Raw genomic sequence first — 20,468 nt, forward strand, 5'->3', positions numbered from 1 at the left:
AGTCTCTTTTGATGTACATGACCTTCAATTTCTTAAAGACCTGGAATACGACGAAAAAATGGCGGCTGAAGAGTGTCCTACACCGAGGAAAATCTCCATGTGAATCTGGAAGAAGCAGTGGAAACAGTTCAAAAAGGACGTTATGGCAAACAAGGATTGTCTTCTGAAAGTCTCTGGGATGACTGACCCTAAAGAGGCTTACGTTCGGATCTATAAACTTCCATTTTTTAAGGAAGCCTTGGAGGAGGAGAGAAGGGCTCGTCGTCAGCGTTGGGAAGAGGTCAAGGCAGCGGAGATCGAGAGGCTGGAAAAATTGGTAGCAATCTCAGTAGAAGAATCCCAAGAGTCAAGGGATTCCCTAGACAGGGAAGTCAGTATGGAGGTTCGGGTCCGGATGGGGTTGGAGGTTGAAGAAAATGGAGAGGGTACAAGGACTGAGGAAATTTTGGAGTCGGGAGAAAGCAATGTTCTTCCTACTGAGGGAATTGGATGAGTTGCTAGCTTTAGGAGATGTTTTTGGTATAGGTTTTGATGATGATCTAGAAGCCACTAAGAATCGTTTCGGTCCATGGCAATAAGAGATTTGAAGGAAAGAAGAGAGGTCTGTTCGGAGAAAGTAGTTGGAAAGACGGAGGTAGAGGGTAGTAGCCCTAAATGAAAGGCATTCCGGCCCCGGTAGCTAGTTGGTCTAGAAAGTGTAAAAAAAATCTTATAGATAAAGAGAAGGAAAAAGAAGAGAAAAAATGAAAGAAAGAAATGAAGAATGGATTATAGTGTTGAGAGGAAATAGGGCAGGAAATAGGTGTTTTGGTCCGTAAAAAAAATCTTATAGAAAAAGAGAAGAAGGAAAAAGAAGAGAAAAAATGAAAGAAAGAAATGAAGAATGGATTATAGTGTTAAGAGGAAATAGGGCAGGAAATAGGTGTTTTGGTCCGTTAGGCTGCAGACAAATGGAGAAAAAGAGTAATTTGTTGGGAAGTTGACTCTCCTGGGCTTGATAGACCTCTTGGACATTCGCCTATGGTGTAATCCTGCCCCATATTTATCTTGTCTGTAGAGGGTTAAGAAAATTTTTAGAATGTTGGGAGGCTAGAGGTGTTGGTATAGGGAGGGTTTGGAGCAGGTTTACCACGTCTCTGTTTATCCAAGATACAAGGTCAGGTTTTCATAGCAAGAAAGTGAATTGTCTGAATTCAGATGTTTGCAACTTCCACAGTCTTGGCTTGAGAGACTATGTCTTTCGCTTAGACTGTCTTAATTCTGGATCTTTTTCTGCTATCAATTTCTTTGGATATAGTGAGTCTTTCAGAGTTTTGTCCACTGGGCTTAGGGTATTTACTCAGAATTTTGGGGTTTATCTTGAAGGATGGTATAGGGTGTAGAAAATTCAGGTGTAATGTTAAAAGATAGGATGCTAGTGGATGGAAGAAGGCAAGAGGTGACATGTTATAGCTCTTGCCCTATTTTGATGCTTTATTTTCTGGTTCCAGGTATGCCTGGTCCAGTTGTCTTTGACACTTTGTAATGCAGGCTGGGACTCCTGGTCCCGAATGCTATTTCAATATTAATGAATTATGTCAATTTTCAAAAAAAAAAAAATAATGGCACTAGTCACTTTGTTTTACACTTTTTTAATTAGCTTTTAAATTCAGTTACAATACTCAAGATGCTATCATCATCCAGACACAATAGTGTAAAATGAAGTGACTAGTGCCATTATTAAATATGGTAGTGCAAATATCATTACCTTATATATATTAGGAAAAGGTTTCTGAGCTCGTGCTCAGAAACCATATGTCCTATATAGTTGTTTGAGTCATCCAACCCATTCATTCTATAGGTTATAGTTAGTATTATGGTTATGGCTATGGTTAGGGTTATGATTTGTGGAGGTTTAAAATGGATGGCTAGAAATTAGGCTCCTATAGATCGGATGGTTAGGATTATGGTATGGAGATAGTTTGTTAGGAACACCCTATCTATGTGCTATCCTATAGAATGAATGGGTTGGATGAGTGAAACAACTATGGGAGATGGTGTATTATGAGCTCTAGCTCAGCCTGAGCTAGAGCTCATAAACTTCGCCCTCATATATTATATATATGAGAAAAGTGTCTCTAGTCGGTCGACTATAGAACCTTCTCTAGCCCGCCGACCAAAAACATAGTGGGCCCACATTGTTTGGATGATCCAAAGCATTCATTTGACGGGCACTGAAATAGATAGGGTGTGCCTAAAAAATTAGCTCCAATTGCATCATCCTAACCCTTCGATTTGTTTAGGTTAAAATGGACAGATTTGGGGAGGTTTATACGCGTCCATTTTAACCTCCACAAATCAAAGGGTTAGGATGATCCTATGGAGATGATTTTTTGGGCACACCCTATCTATGTCAGGGCCCATCAAATTAATGCTTTGGATCATCCAAACAACGTGGGCCCATTGTGTTTTAAACCTCCACCGTCCATTTTCAACGTCCACAAATCGAAGGGTTAGGATGATCTTATGGAGATGAGTTTTTGGGCACATCCTATCTATGACAGGGCCCATCAAATGCTTTGGATCATTCCAACAACGTGGGCCCACTGTGTTTTTGGTCGGCGGACTAGAGACAGACACACACACGTGCGTGCGTGTAGAGAAAGAGAAGGTTAGTGTTCATGTCTCTGTTCATTGAAGTGTTTTAGTTGGTGTGTTTTGCTATAAGAAAAAGTTCTAAAGCTTGATTCGCACGGTTCTTCTGTTGTTCTCTTGTCATATTTTACTGAGATTTTTGTTTTATTTCATTATTTTCTGCATCGACAGACAAATAATATACAGCATTATACTTCCCAGGAACACAAAAGCACCGATATATGTATATCAATGATAATCAACTCAAACACAGAATTCTAACACCAGATGATAGTATAGAAATAAGTATAAATAGTCTTTTAGCCAACTATAATAAAAAAAATGCATAGACAAAATAGATATATATTGTGCTAAAACGAAACTCTAAATTAGCCACATTTCAAAAATATGTAAAGTAAAACCCCAACCAACTATTAAATTAGACTACACACCAGGCGAGCATTATCTAATCTCCTTGCTGCTGCTTGATATTCTTCATTTTGTCTTCCTTGGTTTTTGGAACGACCGCTACAGGCTCAACCTCTTCACGTTCGTAAAGCTGATCAAAATAGGTACATAAAGTAAATGCAACACGTTGCCAATCTAAAATGAGAACAAAAGAAGCGCTAGCTTGAAGTATATCATAAAAGTCAGCAGTTAAGCTAATATTATGCTAGGGAGGCTTCACTAATGTGCACGAGCATTTCTAACTAGTATTTCAGGAAAGCCATGAGAAAAAACACGACAAAATCAAAGGAATTGCATGAAAAGAAATCAAATAAAAACAACCAAAAAAGGGGGAAAACTAGTAGAAACCCCCAACATCAAAATGAATCTACAAGAATTCCCCAAAGATTTTGTTAAGTACCAGTTTGCTTTCAAAAAAATCACTTACCAATTTTACTTTAATTATAGATTGAGTTTCCTTTTGGTTAGAAGCTTAACGATAGTAGTCAGAGAAAACCCTAAAATCTCTCCCTCCAATACTATTATTGGCGTGAAAACACTAATCTTTTGAACAATGATGATATTTCTCTCTCCCCCCTCCTCTCCTTCTCACTTAAAAAGGTCCCATCTCTTAAAACTAGTAAATCCTCTCCTTTGAAATATTAATCCTTCGAAAATTGCTCTCTCTCTCAACTGAAAAGAATCGCATCTCTTAGAACTCATAACACCCCTCTATCCAAACCAAATCGCATCTTTTTTGGGGAGAATCTCATTAAAACATGCCTTCCTCCCTAACTCCCTCTCTTCCCCACGATCCAAACCAGTCATTTGTTGGGTAGTGACTTCAATAGGTTTGTTCACAACAAATCTAATTTTTTTCAAGCAAATAACAATCTAAATTCTAAACCATACTCGATGCCATTCAAAAAAAAATTCTAATCCATACTCGATATTTTCTTCTTCCAAGTGTTGCAGTGTCCTACAGTTCAAGGTATTTTAATTTGGCTTGCCTATCCTTCAGGGATTCACATTGATTTTCTTGTTGTCTAGGAACAAAGAAAATATGCATAATTATTTTTCTTAGCGGCAATAGCAATAATATCAAAAGGAAAAGAATGAAAATAAACTATTAAGGTGGGTTTGGATTGCCGGAATCAGGAATGGGATTCGGCATCCCATCTATTCCTACTCCGATTCTCCCATCAAACGGAATGGTAATTCCAAATCCACCATTTGGGTTAAGTAATGAAATTCACCCCCGGAATATAGAGAGAGAAAGAGGGATGGTTGATCAATTTTACACAAGACTAGGTTTAGAATCCAAAACCTAGATGAAGAAAGCTATTGAGCAGAAATATCCCTTCTTTAAAACCAAGATTTCTCTATAGAAATAACCTGAGCCAAAAGCTAGAAATATCCCTTCTTTAAACCTGAATTTTACAGTAGAACTATCAAGCAGAAATAACCATTTTTAAGCAACCAAACTAAATCTTAGTTTTGCAATGATATAAGTAAACATACCCTCTAACATCAGAATTGAAAAGCTTCAAGTGATTAAAAAAAAGATGTATGTGTGGCTTAATGGGGCCCTTCCAATATAAATATCAAATATTTATATTAGTATGATGAAGAAACAGGACTAGATGCAAACAGGTGAAACCACAATTTTGCAGTATAAACTTTATGTACCAACTTGTAATAAACTTCACTTATTCATGTTCAAGAAGATCCACTAACTTAATCATGAGTAAACTTTAAACAATCTTGAGAAGCAAAAAAGTAATTTCTCCTTACCCAAAGTTGCAAATGTACATACTTGAAGTCAAAAAAAAAAAACAGATAAAAGTACTACCATATCACTTCGTTAATGTTGAAGTATAAAAGATTAAGTAACGCCTTCTCCAACAGCTTAAGCATTTGGAGTAATCGGTTGTTTCACATGGTATCAGAACCGAAGTTCCCATGTGCTTAGAAGAAAGCTTTGATAGTTGGTATCAGAGCCAAAGGTCCCGAGTCCAAACCTCCTTGATAGTAAAAGTCCACATGCAATGGCCAAACCCAAAAGAGGGGCAACATGTGCCACGTGTAGGCCAACCTAAAAAGGAGGGGCCACGCATGAGGGGGAGTGTTAAAGTATAAAAGATTAAGTAACGCCCTCTCCAACAGCTTAAGCTTTTGGAGTAACTGGTTGTTTCACAGTTTAACAAATAAACAAAAACTGAAAAATAACCAAAACTAATTACAAAATCACAGCACCACCTCAATGGTCTCTCTCTTCTACACTTACAAAAGGCCCCCACAAGTTGCAGAGTGAAATCCAGCATACCAGTTTGACAATAAGAACGTTGAATTTTTTTTCCACTCTCCACTAGAAATTAAAGAGGTCATCACTTCTAATGTTGGAGATTCCATTCCAGCCTACCCAACTTCCCAATAAGAAGGTTGAATCTTTAATTCTCACTCACTAAGCAAACATAGCCTGGTCATCACTTCTCCTCATGTAAAAAAGCAATCCATCATACCCATCTTGCTCAGCACATCAACTCGTTGAGTAACAATTTGATCCAGGTAATACCTTTCAAAAAAAAAAACAATTTGATCCAGGTAACTTCTATGCAGTAATCACAATAATTCCATTCTTACTCATCGACAACAATCAACTTTGTTAAATATGTACACAAACATGTATTTTTTATATAAAGCATCAAAATACGGCATTATAGGTTTAAGCATGAACTTGCAAAGAAGCACAAATGCATAGGAAATGCCAACGCGTGTCTTTTATGCCCTCTTTCTAGCGTGATTTTTCAAACCCATACAGGTGTGGCTCTTTGGCTTAAAGTCATGGGTATGCTCCCCATTGACGCGAGTTCGAATCCCCCCGGTCTTACCCGATACACGTGGTTTATGGGTGATTGTGCGCATCCGTAGGGAATAGTCCTGCCCTAAAAAATGGGTGGGGATACCCAATGTCATAAAAAAAATGCTCTTCATGCTCAACACTATCCGCCTCCCTGATCAGATTCAATATGCTGAAAATGCTTGGGGTGCATTGGATAGGGTACAATTTGAATTTTGCTTTGTCTAAGTACTTTTTTTTTTTGAATGGCAAAAATATATCGTTAATAAAAAGAACAAATACAAGGCCGACCAAGCTAGTTAGCGAGCAAGAGGAAAGGAAAAGAAGAGCAAGAAAAAAAAAGATACAACCAACACCACACTCTCAGAGGCGAGAGGGGGGGAGTCAAAAAAAACAAGGTCCTGCCTTGCCACTCTGTCCCTGGTTGTCCGCTTCTTCATTGGCGGATCTTTTAACATTTTGAAGAGAAAACTCAAATCTGCAGATACGATCCTCAATCTCATCAATCCAACGAGCGAATCTCCAAGGGAAAGCCTTGATGCCTTTAGCCACTCGATAGCATTAAGCGAGTAACCTTCTATAATAACCTTAGATAGGTCCTGGGCTTCCAGGAATCTAAGACCCTAGAGCGCCGCTCTAATTTCAGCCTCGTTTGAGTCTGCACAACCTATCGGGCCGGAGAAAGCCCAAATCTTCGCCCCCTTCCTAAATCCTAACAGACCTCCAATCCTTGAGGGGCCCGGGTAACCCAAGCAGGATCCATCAAAGTTGAATTTGAGAAATCCAAGAGGAGAAGGGTTCCACTGAGGCCCACCTCGATTAGCACTCTCACCGCTGGAGGAGATATACTTCCGACCATACCAAAGGTCATATGCAGAGATGAATCTGAAACTAGGAAGGGACCTAGCCCAAGAGATGGATAGGGCAATGACCCTAATAAATATATGATACGGCTTTCTACTTGTGCCTTTAAAGATCCTAGCATTTCTTTCCTTCCATAGCATCCAAATTGTTGCCAACCACGATAAGTTCCACAGGATCTTCCCTTTCTTCCTCCAAGGGGAAAGAGTCCAAGCAGAAATAATACCCCCCTACTTGGCAGGGAAGACCCAACTCATGCCAAACCTAACAAGAACTTTACTCCAGACGATTCGCGCAAACTTGCAATGCAAAAGAAGATGCTCCACTGTCTCACCTGCCTCTGAGCACATAGCGCAATGATCCACTATTAGCATATGACGACTTCGCAGATGGTTTGATTGTAAGGATCTTGTTCAGCACTGCCGTCACCCAAAAGCACAAACCCTGGTAGGAGCTGGAATGGACCAAATTTTGGCCCCTGCAAAGATCCCGTGCCAGGTGATAGGTGAAGGTAGAATGATTTGATACTAAATTCCCTAGATGTGCACCAGATCTAAACCCTCTTACCCGACCCAAAGCAGCTGGCATATTGCGACTCCAAAATTTCCAACAATGTAGAAAGACTTTCGAATTCCCAGTCAAAGAAGTGTCTTCTGAGATTATGGTTCTAAGCTGATCTGTTATCCCCGTGCACCATAAACTCCTTGACCCATCCTTCCCTCTTACGACATATGCTGAAGATATCAGGAAACAAATTCTTTAGAGTGAAGTCTCCACACCATTAATCATCCAAAAGTTAACCCTGAATAGACCCTGAATCGAATGCCAACAAGCTTAGACATTCGTCACCATATCTCCAGAGCCATTTACCCAAAAGAGCATAATTCATCTCTTTCAATCTCCTAATACCCAAAGGTCCAAACCCCCAACCTTAATCAGTTTGCAATCCTCTTGCCATTTAACTAGAGACATCTGTCTTAGTACATTACCATAGGATTAAGTTGGTATAAATCCAACACGCGAAGTACGATTTTGATCCAAGTAAACCAGGATGCAGTAGTTGGCATTTTCTGTATTTTGCTTATGCAAGACCTCAATATACTACTTGTTTCTAAACTTCACAATACTAAATTTTTAGGGATTGAGCCTCTAGCTCAATTGTCTACGCTTTGTTCTTCAACCAGGAGGTCGGAGGTTCAATCCCAGCTACATAAAACTATTTTCTTAATTTCCTACTGAAGCTAGAAAGTAATTGATGGAAGGCAAGATTCTAAACACAGTATCAACAAGCCTTTCTTAGATTGTACCTTAACCTACTAGCTATCCCAAGATGTTATGCAAGGACAAATAACAGATCAAATCTCCGTTGTACTATGTTCGTTCTATTAAATGCAGGCCAGCTTTGTATGCATGTACCACATCCAATATATTGCATGTGTAGGTCTCTACACATGCGCATCAGCCACACATACATGACAAATGAGACACACATCTAAATATTTACAAATTACCAGACGCTAGCAGCATTTATGATCTGATCCACAAATTTTTTTTTGGCAATAGCTCAAATTCACAATTAACAGATGAGATTGAACATATAAATAATGATCTTTATGCAGTAATCTAAGAAATGGACCATATTAAAAGATGATGATGATGATATATGGAAAGAGAAGGGTGGGAAAACCTTGCCCTTGCGTTGCTCCCTCATAAGGTAAGCATATTTCTCAATATTCGGAACAGCAAGCAACTTGGGCATTAGGTGATTCCGAAAATGCCCAGGAGCAACCTTCACTGTTTCCCCAGCTTTACCAAGCTTGTCAATACTCTGCAAGTTTAACAAATTATAAAACAGTTGTCTTAATAAAAAGATAATATAACATCCATGAAGTTACTGAATTCATTCACCCACCGTCGTAAGAATAACTTCCAACTTTCTATATCTGATTCCTTGACCAACAAATAACATTGGATGAATTATAGAATTGGGCACACGTGTGTCCTTGACGAGTTCACGTAGAAGACTTCTGCCACAACGTAAATGAGCCAATGTTTGGCCCTTTTAGGATTATCTGTTTTGTACAAAAGCAAGAGAAACATCAGAATAATTGCTAAGCAATAGGGGGAGAGGGAGGGAGGGATGACAAGTCGTAGTAAGTCAAAGCACGATCCAGAAAACCCAGGTGTTTGGATAAGAAAAAAACCTTAATAAATGAATATTTACATATCACAATTACTCAGCAACAGTTGGCCACATAATGATTGGCCATATCCAATAGTTGCTCTTACTCTATCCTAACTGGCAACCAAAGGTCTTTTGCCCATGTGAATAAGAATGTTCACTTAAAATGGGGTGAAGGTTTTACAGTAAAAGTTGTTAACAAGGCGTGCCACTCAGTATGTCTCAAATTTTCGTACACACTATCCATCCCAAGAAAAGTAAGATCATCCGATACAATCTTTGTTTTTTTTTCTTTTGAAATGGTACAAAATGTAACCGAATTTGAGGTGTCCATACATATCATCGTATCGAACAAATGGTTGAAACAAAGTCGATATTGTGTGAGCAGGAATGATGTATTATGTGGGGCTTTTGGCTAAAGGTTTCATAGACTTTGATAGTATCATTCCATTTTGTTATGTTGATGAAAACAAGAAAATTATATAAAGAACAAATTAAGAACAAAAACAGTACATTTATAGCATCCAGTTGGCACCTAAACTTTGGTTTGCTCAAAATGATCCCCCAACTGACCGATCAGTAATGTGATATTTGTCTATGGCCAACCCATGGTGAGTTCCACCGGATCAACATTTTGGATCTCACACATATATGGGACCTCTTCAAAACATGTAATGAGATTAAATTTAAGCAGATATAAAAAAGGGAAATATGATATTGCCAAAGCTCTATGATAATAAAAAGCACCATCATTAGCTGATTAATAAACCATTGTGCCTTGTTGAAAGTGGTGATTGGACGTAATGTGCATTGTCCCTACAGGATAATAATAAAGAAGTTTGGACAAAGAAGTTTGCGATTGGTACCGTCTAAAAATTTTAAACTTCGAATCGAAAGAAATAAATAAATAAATAACAGTAAAATGCAAAATCGAAACCTCACAATAACAGACAAAGAAAATCCACTAAATTGCAGCAGTAAGAGTACCAAAAAACAATAACCAATAATGAAAACCAAATTAGTTCATCCTTATGAAGAAAGAATCTTTATTAGTTATTGTTTTCCTGTCTTCAGTTATGTACTCTGACCATCTCGGTCTCATTCAATAAAATTGGCTATCATTCAAAAAAAAATAACTCATAAAGATTCTCTCATTGGTTTGATGAGATCCAAGACCAAGTGGCGAACTCAGCTATCGCATTCATTTGATAGGCCCTGACATAGATAGGGTGTGCCCAAAAAAATTGTTAGAAATTAAAGTACATCAAAATTCAAGTACATCAGAAAATAGTAATTTCTAACCATCTTCACATATATCTTTCAAATTTTAAGTACATCAAAAAGTAATAATTACTACCCATCTTCATTTTCGTGCCATCTTTCATCGCGCCTTCTGAAGATACCTTCGAGCTTGCTCCAATGAAGTACTTGGAAGAGTTAGAGTTTGATACAAGGAAGTTGGTGATCGTGGGACTGACGGTGTAATAGAAGCACGTTGTGAGCGTCATGGGAGTGGTTCCCATCTCTTCGGGAGTGCCATGGGAGCGGTTCCCATGCTAAAGAGCGCCAAATTATGGTTTTGTCATGGGAGCGGCACCCATGAGGAAGGTTCTTGCTTTTTAGATCCAAACAATGTGGGCCCCCCATGTTTTTTGAGCGATCCCTTAGATACCTTATCTAAGGTATCCATTAGAAACACTTTCCCGCATACATATATATTATCAATGTAAATTCACAGAAAATATGTTTCTCCCAATAAATTCATTTTCTCGCGAGATGTTCTTGGTAAATTCATTTTTTGTCACTTAGTCAAAATCTCGCAATTTTGTCGCAAGATTTTCAACTTCTTGCTAATATTTGAGAAATAGGACTTTATCACTGTCCATTTGGACGCCACCTGTGGTCACAACATAGCCTAGTAACACAATGTGATCGGTCATAAAATAACACCATAGATGACAAATGGAACCAGAACATGGCTGCCTTTTGGCTATGCCACTGCATCGAAGTCATAATGGATCTCCTTGGTGAATGCCTCTAATGCTATCAAACAAACCCATCGGTGACGCATTTAAACTGATAGAAAACTTTGCCGATGCCTTCACCCATTTTCTCCATCTCTCACCAAAACCACATAATTAATTTTTTTTCATATCAAATTTGCACACTATTTCCGCTCTTCCCTCTCTCTTTCATGAATCAAGACATTTGTTTGCAAAAAGAACTCCACCAGGAATTTGTTTGCTTTTCACAAATGCTCCTTAATATTAGAAGCTAACTTCTTCCATCACTCCAATTATTCTTCTAGCTAAGACTTCGACCAAAAATTTGTACACTCCATACACTAAGCTAATGTGGACTTTTAAGATCAATTACTCCTTCATTTTTAGGTATTAAGGTGATGAAAGTAGTATTGTTTTCATTCTCCAATCTACCTCTTTCGTGAAATTCCTTGAAAAATGTCATAATGTCTATTTTTATAATCTCCCAATATCATTGATAAAAAGCCATTGGTAACCCATCTAGGCCATTTGCCTTGTCTTTTTTATACTAAAAATAGCCTCTTACCTCTCCTTGAAATCTCATCCCAACCATGCTGTTTTTTCTTGATCGATTCTTTTAAATTCCACCCCTCCAGTCTTTAGTTTCATGTGGCAAGCCTTGTTAAATCCAATGCAAGTCACCTTTAGAAGTAAGACTTCTAAGACAAAACTATAGCTTCCTTAAAACAACAGCTTTCTCTGACTTTCTTATATAATAAAAGTACCAAGATACAAGTGTGCACTCCTTCTATTGTATTCGAGCAACAGAATTTATATGAACTTGATTTGAATCCTGAAGTTTGTGGGCCTTGATAATTGATATAGTATTAAGAAGAATCTTTAGCTTTTTGTATGTGATAGTCATGTGTGGACCTTCCAGATAACATTTCAAACTTAGTTTTACCCATTGTAAGTTTGCATATGAACCTTGAATTTTCTCTCTTTCAATTCTGTTAAGCATTCGAATTATTTCCCTTAAGCCAGTAAGATAAGCTTCAAAACCACTAACAGCCATGAAACCCTATGCTAATTCATTATCGAGTGATATGTATGATTCATGTACATTGTTTGCCACATCTGATCCAAGTTGAGTTGTGAAACATTACTATTAAGAATAGATCAATAGTATATGACTGAAAACAGAGTTTTCAGTATTTTCTTCAGATTGTACAAGGGACAACCAAGCGAGTTACAATGGACAAGCGCCTGATATGGCAATTTTGTCGCTAAGATCATATGCATTAGGGTCTATAAGATAAAATGCGGCCACATGGCGGGAATGGTCTCATTCAGTGTTTCAAAACGCAGATGTGGGTCAAAATGCGGCCTAAGAAAATCCTAGTTAACTCGGCCCGACGCGGTCGAGCACTTAGTTGACGCAATAATAACTTAGGAGAGTCAAAGGAGTTTCTCTTGACTTTGTAAGGCAAAACTCAGAACACGGCCAAGGCAAAAGGGAGTTGACTCAGGGGAGTCCACGATCACAACTACATAACTCGTTGTCAGTGAACTATTATTAGTAGTTATTGTCAAAATTTCCATCTCATTGATTCTGTAAAATCCTGAACAAAGGATACAAACTCCATAAAGTCTAAACCCAAAAACTACCATAGGCATCATGCATGAAATAACCCTAGATTTTTAAAACTCTGCACAATCACTTAAGTGCTGGTCAATGCAAAAAACATGAAAACAACAAATATGATCCATGGAAGTAGATCTGTACAGGCTCGAACCCAACTCACCAATAAAAAATAAAAAAATTTATCGATGGAAGTCGTACCATTCTGTTGGGTTTATAGTTAAACATTCAAGTGATCCACATAGATGAAAGATTTGAACTTGCAATGAAATCAACTTCATATCTAAATTTGAAAGGTAGGCAATTAAGTTTAAGAATCAAATAACCAGAACCAGTAGATTTGCTTCTATTTGTACGAGCATGATCATATTTGTTGCGACAATAACCACAGTATCCACATTTCAAATTACAAATATATAAACGAGGATAAACCTAGTAGAGAAAAGGGGAAAAACAACGAGGAGAGTAGAGAATAAATAGAGAGAAAATAGGAACATACCTCCTTGTCTCCTCCTCTTCCCCCTTCTTCGCCAAGAGAGAGTGAAAGCTAGGGTTTGCCGTGTATGCACGTTGGGCCCAAAAAACAGTGGGCCCACACCCTGATGTAGACAGGGTGTTAGACCTGGCAAATGGGTGAGTCGGGCTGGGTTTCACCCAACCCGTACGGGCCGGGTCGAAAATGATCCGGAACTTTGCAGGTCACAATTTGGTGAACCCGAACCGCACCGGTATGGGCGGGGTGGACCCGTGGGTCAGCCGTTATTTTTTTTGCCACCCGGCCCACCCCTACCCAAAAGACACCCAATTGGACAATCTAGCCAAGGATTGCTTTAGTGGGGCTTGACCTGATCGTATAGTGGGTCCTACCTTTGAGTGATTTGAACCTCCCAATTGGTAGGTCTTGTTTGGCTCTCATGCCCCAAAGATCATGCTGATCATCCAACTGTTCACATTCAATGGTAGAAAAAATAAACGATTTAGGTATTAAGATTGCATGATTAGTGTATCGACTGGATGGTTCAGATCACTCAAAGGTAGGACCCACTATGCATATACTTAGTTTTTGACAGTCCATATTTGACGACCAAAAATACTTATTGAATGATATAATTATCAGATTAGAGTGATTTTCAGGGCATTACAAATACTACAAAACCAATCTAAACCAATAAACACATTTTAACTACAAAATAACAAAAATACAACAATAAATACCAAAATCCATATCAGTATTTATCAATATCAAGCCACCAAAGCAAGAATCTCACTTCCCAGTTGAGCAGACAAAAGGAAAAGGAAAAAAAAAGAAGGGGACGGGAAGAGGAGGAGAAGAAAGAATGAGGAGGAAAAAAAAGTTGGAAAACTCCTCCTCTTCTTCTCTTCTCCTCCTCCTCCTCTTCTTCTTCTTCTTTTGTTGTTGTTATTACAAGTGGAAAAGCAGTGAGCAAACCCTAAATCTTTCAAAGCCCAAACCCTATGCTCTGTTTGGTTGCCGGGTTTTTTTTGTTCCTGGGAGTTATGTGGGAGAGAAAGTTAAATTTTGGTCCCATCCCATGTTTGGTTGCCTTTTAGCACTAGGTTTATTTTAATCCCACTCTTGTAATGATTAGTTGTGGGGTGAATTTTTTAATCCCACTTTTGTAATGATTGCCTTTTCATCCCATCCCAAGATAACCCCAGGAACAAAAATAAACTCAGGAACCAAAAATAAGCTTGAGAAGAATTTTTTTCTACCCAACAGTTGAAGCAACCAAACAAAGGTTTTTTTTTTTCCCACCATAATCCGGTCAACCAAACATGGGATTTTTATTTTACCAAGATACTTCTAGGACTCTTTTTTTCCCACCTATCTCCCAGGGTATTTTTTTTCTCCCACATAACTCCCAGGAACAAAAAAACACCCGGCAACCAAACAGAGCAATCAATTTTGAGGTGGGTTTTGATGAGGGTTTACGGATCTTGAGATGATGGGTAGGAAAGGCGGCAATGGAGGGGCCGGAGAAGATGGCCGCCCTCTAAGGGTGTCAATTTTGGCTCGGGCTCGGAAGCTTGCTCGAGCTCGGCTCGAATCCTTAACAAGCCGAGCCGAGCCCGAGTTAGGCCAGGCTCGGCTCATTAAGGCTCGTTAAGAATTTAATATATTTAAATATATATATTATATGTTAATATATACACTAAAAGGGTTGTCGAGGGAGTGAAAGGGGGAGGCAAAATATGTCACTTTTTTTTGGAACCCCATTTCTTACTTGGACCACCCCCCGTAGTGTAAAAAGAGTAGTCAAATTACACTAGATAGGGCTGTCCAGGGAAGATGAGGGGTGTGAATTTAATATAACCCAAGCTCGATAAGGCTCGCGAGCCTGACTGAGCCGAGCCTGGCCAAGCTCGGCTCGGCTCGTTTACACCCCTACCGCCCTCTCTCTCTTTATAAGACCTAAAATGTAAAAAGAGTGGAATTGGTTTTTCCTTTCTAAGTTAACGTAAATGAGTAGATAACGTTTTGGTTAACTTGACATAAATGAGTAGATAACATTTTGGTTTTTTCGGGCAACCGCAGGTCCACTCGACCCGGCCCAGTTTTGATGGGACCCGTATGGGCTAGGTCAAATTGAAACAGGTCACTAATGACTGACCAGGGCCCCTTAAATTACGGGCGAGCCTGGTTGACCCGTGGGTCCGAGTCACATTTTGCCAGGTCTACAGGGTGTGCCTGATGTAGCTTGGGTTTATATGGGAGCAGGGGTGCAACTCGGGTCGGGTTGGGTCGGGTTGAGGACAACCCGAACTCGACATGATCAAGGAACCATTTACTCAACATGAAACCGACCCAACCGAGTTTTTAAGCTTACTAAAATAAAAAATGTAGGGATTCATTTGGGTCAGGTTAACCCAGCCCGACTTTTTTTTTCAGGTTGAACCCGACCTGAGTTGCACCCCTATATGGGAGAGAGTTTGATCGATGGGTTTGAGGCCACTTATGGACGAGGATAGACCTGGCAAACGCAACCCGTGCCTGCAGGTCGACCCAACCCACCCGCAAATTTGCAGGCACAGGTCGGGGTTTTAGTGACCTGCCAAAACCGATCCGCGGGTGACCCAACCCACAAAAACACGGGTCGAGTCAACCTGCGGGCACCCGTGATTTTTTGGATTTTCTTTTAACATTTTTTATTTTAAAATAGAAAATGAGATCAAGGGCTAAGAGCATCTCACTTTTTGAGCTGGAATAGTGCACTTGTGTTTGGAAATCAACCCTTCTAACCGCATCTCACTTTTTGAGGACTCCCAAATTCCAGCAGCTCATGAGCATTACTAATTTACTATGCATGAATACACTCCGTATTTTTCAAAATTGATGATTGGAAGGTACAGCCCATACCATAGGATGATCCAAACCGTGCATTTGATGGGCCATAATGTAAATAGGTTGCGCCCAAAAAATCATTAGCATAGGATGATTCTCACATTCCGATCTAAAGAGGGACTGACAATATGGAAACTTCTATAGATCGAACGGTTGAGATCGTCCTATGGCAATGATTTTCGGGGCACGGTCTATTTACGTTGTGGCCCATCAAATGGACGGTTTGGATCATCATATGGTGTAGGCTGTACCGTCCATTTTGAAAATTAGAGGGTGAATTCATACATAGAAGGGGGTGAATTTATCACCGCCCAATGAAAACTCTGTTTTGGAAAAACATGCGGGTAACCCGCGGGTCGACCCGACCCACCCGCACCGGGTACGGGTCACCTGGTTGCTGACTTGTAGGAATGCGGGTCATTTTGACCCACAACCCGCGTGACCCGACCCGCCCGTTTGCCAGGTCTAGACGAAGAGGCCTTAAGAAAGAGCTTTCACCCTTCTGAAGTTTGACCATTTGGGATAGGACAAGAGAATGAGGGTACATGTGTGATATGACTACTATAGAGCACCAGTCAAGTCAAATGAAGCACTGAGCATCTGGTTTATGTTCTTCAGTAGCATTCAGACCGAATGACACTTAAATTATGTATTAAAGGGGCCTTTACAACTTACAAGTTCATTTTCAAAATGACAGCCACTCCCAACCAATTACCTTCACTCAAAATGATTTTGACTTTACATTCGCCATCGCCGTACTTGATCCCTGTATGTTGAGTCAAGGAACATCCTATGGAGAAGATTTTCTGGGCACACCCTATATACATCAGGGCCCAGCAAATGAACAGTTTGGATCACCAAAAAATGTGGGCCCCATTATTTTTCAGAGGCTGCGTGTGGATGCACTGGTGGCCACCATATGATTTCTCGTAGGTCCATAATCACCGATTAGGCGATTACGGATACATCCTAGAAAGGAGTAAAGAGCATACGATTGGACAACCTTTTTTTTTTTTTTTTTTTGGGAGAAAACTGGTTGGACAAATGATTTTTTGAGAAAACCCATTGTAAGGAACATAGGATTTTGTGTCCTTAAATTATTTTGTGGGAAAAAAAAATCACAAAAGGATTGTATCAAAATAACAAATGCTACTGATAATTGCACTACGAAGCTTTGATATTGATACAAATCCCCTTGTCTTTTAGGGAATTTAGAGATTTTATATGATGCCCGACCGTGAAGTACCGTCAAAGCGGTACCACCCTTGATATTTGATCCAACAGCAGCCTCTTAAAAAGTGGTCTGCTGTTGGATCAGATATCAAGGCTGATACCTCTAGCATACCACCTTGACGGGACTTCACGGTCAGGCATCATATAATTTCTCAAAGGATATCAGCACAACGGTATTTTGATATTTTCACGAACTCATCTTGTCTCTTAGTATTTAAAGAGCTGTTAAAACTCAAAAAGGTTATTACAGTTCCCACCAAAAACTCTCACAAGCCGATTTAGAAAGGAAAGGACAAGGTGGGTTTGTGCAATTATTAGAAGATGGTTGTGCTGATATCGTTTCCCATTTTATTATTTAACCAGCTGTCAAAAGCCATTACAATTATATTCTTCAATAGGTTGTTCAATACCAGCTAACCTACCAAAAAAAATGTTTATTACAATTCTATCAGCCAATTACAAAAGAATGGACAAGGTGAATTTGTCTCATAATAAAAAACACGGTTGACAAAACACACAATTTGGTGCTGCCCAGGTTCGAACTGGGGACCTTCAGTGTGTAAGACTGACGTGATAACCGACTACACCACAGCACCAATTGATGCTAGAAGAGTGAAGTATATACCCTGATAGAGATAGCACTATATTGCTTGTAAACCGAAGAGCATTTCACCAATTGGTTGGTGATTTAAGAAAGTTCTGAAATGACTCATAATTTTGGGAATAAGTGGTTGGGATCGTCTATTTACCGCTGAACAAATAGGGATGGATTGGATTCGTGGTGGCTTATCAGATCAATCACACATTGTAAATGAATTGTGGGTCTTCTTGATCCTAGTTAATGAGGATCAGTCGGTCCTCAAATCATTTTATCAGTATAAAATGATGCTAGTAAGTTGATTGCATTGTTTACTGGCTGTTTGGATGGAGTGAAAATTTATCTTGGAAAAAATTTTATGAAAAAAAAAAAAATTCTAGTGTTTGGCAACTCTATCCATGAAAATCTTTTATCAAATCAGATTTTTCCCCTGTTTTCCCAAAAAATTGCCACCCTACTAGGCTCTATAGTTTTGTTTTGCATGGAATATTTCCTCTGGGGAAAAAATTGATCCAAACGGTCCTAAATAAAAGAGCTGTTGGGAGGATACAAAATGAGTGACGAGAGATCCAAGGGCCACTTTCTCTCGTACAAAATGATAATCTATTTCAATGTGCTTTTTCGTGCATGAAAGACTGGATTTACCATCATATGTAAGGCGATGATGTTATCCCAGAAGAGTGTAGCAGGTTGTGTTTGCATAATCTGAAGGTCCCTTAGAAGAAAAGAAATCCATGTAAGTTCAGCCGTGGTTAAGGCCATCGCCCGATACTCTGCTTCGGCGCTTGAACGAGCCACTATAGACCGTTTCCTTGGCACTCCAAGATAAGCAGTTAGAGCCAAAGGATGTGCAAAATCCTGTAGTAGATCGACATGTACTAGGGCATCCTACCCAAAGAGCATCTGAAAAGGCATAGTGATCCATTGTGTTGTGTGCAAGAATTCAAATTCCTAGATCAAGTGTGCCACTCACGTAGCACAAGATGCGCTTTACAAGTTGATAATGGCTAAGCATAGTCCTGTGCATATATTGGCGTACAATATTAATAGCATATGACAGATCCATTCAAGTCATGGTGAGATATTGTAATGCTCCGACGATGCTTCTGTAATGTGTAGGATCATGATATAAAGTAGTGTCATGAAGAGTAGCACCATTGGAGTAGGGATAGGCTTGTTGCTATCTATTTGAGACCGAGCTAATAAATCGCGTGCATACTTGCGTTGGGAAAGAAACAACCTAGTTTCTGTTCGCTGAACTTCAATACATGAGAAATAATGTAATGGGCCCATATCCTTCATCGAGAATTCAGGACTTAATGTAATAACAAAAGAGTTCAATATGATAGGATTATTTCCTGTCAAGATGATATCATCCATATATAATAAGAGAACCAAGATATGAATGATGACGAATAAATAGTGATGAATCTACAATGCTACAAAAGAACCATTTTCAAGTAGAAAATCACTAAAGCAATTGAACCAAGCACGTGGTGCTTGTTTAAGTCCGTATAAATCCCTTTTTACTTGACAGACAAGAGTGGCCTTGGATTGATCAATAAAACCTGGAGGTTGGTCCATATAAACTTGTTCATCAAGATACCCATGAAGAAAAGCATTTTTTTTTACGTCTACTTGTCTAATGGGCCATCCTTTGACTGTAGCAATAGTAAGGACAGTCCTAATTCTTCCTAGTTTGATAACAGTAAGGACAGTCCTAATTCTTCCTAGTTTGATAACGGGGCTAAAGGTCTCCAAAAATTCTACTCCCTCTTTTTGGTTAAATCCTTTGTCTACTAGACGAGCCTCAAGTCGATCAAGCCCACAATCAAACTTGAGTTTAGTATTAAAGATCCATCGGCATCCAACAATATTCATTGTAGGTAAACGAGGTATGAGATCCCATGTGTGATTAGTAGCAAGAGCAACCATTTCTTCTATCATAGCAGCCCTCCATCTGTTATGTTTTAAAGCAGACTTTACACTTTTCGGCTCAAGAGGAATACGTGTCGTAGCCAAGTGAACATATTTAGGATTAGGCTTGAATATCCCAGCTTTGCCCCTAGTAGTCATCACATGTTGATTAGTCGTGGAACTTACTGATTTTATATTTTCACGAGTGTGGACCTCTTCATCTGTTAGTCTTAGATCATTGGCTTCCTCATTGAAATTGTTTGAGTTATTTGGTGAGATGTCTTGTGGTTCATTGGGATGGAAAGTGTTGGAGACATGAGGGTTCTGAGGGTAAAGTAAAAATAGAAACCGTATTGCTTCAAGGCGTGATATCACTCTCCTTAAGACAAATTTTGCCCCCACCAGAAGTGTGCATAGGGGATCTGCAAAATGCCTCAAAGATACAATGAAGCCTGGTTGGAAAATCCTACTAATGTTTGATGACATCTCGCACAAGTAGAATCAAACCCGAAATGCCTTTTGAAAATTTCAAGCCTTAGAGAAATTTCTAGATACTGTTTCTGCAGAACAAACACTAAAAAGAATAAAACAGAATGTAAAAGACTTGGGGAATTTTGAAGGAAAGTAAAATTGTTTATTGAATCTGTCGGAAGAGCACTACAAAGTTGCCAATTCGTTTCTGTATGTAAATGACAGAAATCTGCTCTATTTGTAGAGCCTCTGGTGACTTTTCAGTGTGAAAAACACCTCTAAGGGCAATTTTCTAGAA

At 39.2% G+C, this 20,468-nt stretch overlaps 1 non-coding gene and 1 pseudogene across 2 annotated transcripts in view; both read right to left on the reverse strand.

The window, feature by feature from the left end:
- LOC143861519 (uncharacterized) overlaps window positions 1–19,858 on the reverse strand; it is a 36,564-nt pseudogene extending 16,706 nt beyond the window's left edge. The window contains exons 1-5 of the transcript XR_013239969.1: window positions 19,313–19,858; window positions 18,428–18,670; window positions 8,694–8,840; window positions 8,469–8,609; window positions 3,066–3,172 (exon numbers count right to left, since the gene is read on the reverse strand). The product of XR_013239969.1 is annotated as an uncharacterized LOC143861519 (transcript). The remainder of the gene's footprint in view (window positions 1–3,065; window positions 3,173–8,468; window positions 8,610–8,693; window positions 8,841–18,427; window positions 18,671–19,312) is intronic.
- TRNAV-UAC (transfer RNA valine (anticodon UAC)) lies at window positions 17,707–17,780 on the reverse strand. Its single transcript has one exon. It is a non-coding gene; the product is annotated as a tRNA-Val (tRNA).
- Window positions 19,859–20,468: the final 610 nt, after the last annotated feature.

The sequence above is a fragment of the Tasmannia lanceolata genome, unplaced genomic scaffold (assembly GCF_043159265.1).
Source record: "Tasmannia lanceolata isolate RefF3 unplaced genomic scaffold, GAP_Taslan_0.1 ptg000037l, whole genome shotgun sequence".
NCBI classification, from domain to species: Eukaryota; Viridiplantae; Streptophyta; class Magnoliopsida; order Canellales; family Winteraceae; genus Tasmannia; species Tasmannia lanceolata.